Source organism: Watersipora subatra, chromosome 3 (genome assembly GCF_963576615.1).
Source record: "Watersipora subatra chromosome 3, tzWatSuba1.1, whole genome shotgun sequence".
NCBI classification, from domain to species: Eukaryota; Metazoa; Bryozoa; class Gymnolaemata; order Cheilostomatida; family Watersiporidae; genus Watersipora; species Watersipora subatra.
The window spans coordinates 58,942,083-58,944,100 of record NC_088710.1 but is presented as its reverse complement, the minus strand read 5'-3'; positions in this window follow the sequence as shown (position 1 = coordinate 58,944,100).

Sequence of the window (2,018 nt, the reverse complement as noted above, 5' to 3'; positions counted from 1 at the left end):
AGCACTATCACTTAGACGCAGAACACCCTAGTTTGTGCTTCACAAATATCAACACATAATAACTTCTCATGCATGGAGGTCATAGACCAATTTATATCTGTAGGCATACGGTAAAAATTCGGCTATTAGTGCAAACAAAAGGATTTTCGAGAGCTATGAAAATTGAATGCACGTGTGTTTCTCCTGAAATTTCTATTATCCAGCATTCATGCATACTTGTACAATCAAATTAGATTTTTTTAAATATAGCCTGTTTGAAATATTTAAAGCTGAATGAAAAACTTTTTTTAAGCATTTTAAAATTACAATAAATTTAATTCAGCCCATCTGGCAAATTGAGTTGGGTAAAACAAGCTGACTGATACTTGTTCTATATATAGCCTAAGGGTTCTGTTTTAGTAAGACTCTCAATTACTTATAGCCACTCATTTGAGAGGAGGAAAAAGGAAAGAGGAAACGGTAGAGAAGACAACTTCTACTGATAATAATTTTAGTGCAAATAGCAACAGCTGCCAACTTCGGGTTCAATTATCTTAATACTCAATCATCCAGGATAAAGGCTTAACAATCTGTGTAAGATTACCAATGCACTAAGCTTTTAGTAAACATTAGTCATGGGTGAACTCACTCAGCAGGACCTGAGGCTAATAGACGATTAAAAGATAGAAAACAAAGGTATTGAGTGGCTCATCACTCCTAGTGCTATTAGACATGAGTACATCTAGGGACTTACGGTTCCTTCTGCCTGACTTCCGCTATCCTGTAACACCAGAATACAAACATACGTAAGCTGATATATGGTACCAAGTGATGGTAGCCGCTGTATTTCAAATCATTCTTGAGCTTGTACATATTGTACGTACTTGTACATGATGTGTATGCTTGTACGCAATATAGAATCGGATACATGATGTACAAGATGTATATGCTAGTATATAATATACAATCAGTTACATGGCGAATACGTTAGCACAAAATGTACAAGCAGGTATATGATGAATATGTGCCTGCACAATGCGCAAGTAGGTGTACAACGTATATGCTAGTATATAATGTGCAAGTAGGTATACAATGTATATGCTAGTATAGAATGTGCAAGTAGGTATACGATGTATATGCTAGTATATAATGTGCAAGTAGGTATACGATGTATATGCTAGTATATAATGTGCAAGTAGGTATACAATGTATATGCTAGTATTTAATGTGCAAGTAGGTATACGATGTATATGCTAGTATATAATGTGCAAGTAGGTATACAATGTATATGCTAGTATGTAATGCAACTACCAATACGTATATGTGGTAATTCGGCCAAATAACAAGAATATATGATTTAGATTTGTCAAACCCGTTAACCTGTCTACCTTGGATTCCGTAGCTCGGAGTGAGTACATTCTTGGCTGCTGCTTCGCAACTCTCTTCCCGCATAACCTAAACTTGAAATTAACGCTGAGCTAATAAAAGCAGCTTTCCTAGGTGAGAAATTCTAACGAGATATTCGAATCAATATGAAGTAATCGTAGTGTATTCATAACTGCATATCATCTCTTGAAAAAGTCATTGTAAAGTATTGATTAAATAAAATATGAGTGTTATGTTGACAGTTGAGTTTTCCTCGTGGTCACTTAGAGACGCAGTGGGACATTTACGCCCGCTGTGTATTTACATCATTAGTTTTTCATCATGACATCATAGCAATGGTTACCCGTTTAGCGTTCATCTACTTGTTAAGTATTTAGTTGGCCACTGCCCATCTGTTACACTGTCTATTCTGCCTTCTCACTCAATCCTTATCCTTATTCTCCTTTCCACTTAATCACTACACACTTGTCATTACATTGCTAACCACCTGCTAATCACCTGCTAATCACCTGCTACTCACTGCCACTCACTTGCTACTCACCTGCTAATTCTCTGGCACTCCTTCACTACTTATCCGGTAATCACTTGCTACTTATCTGGTAATCACTTGCTACTTACCTGGTAATCATTTGCTACTTATCTGGTAATCACTT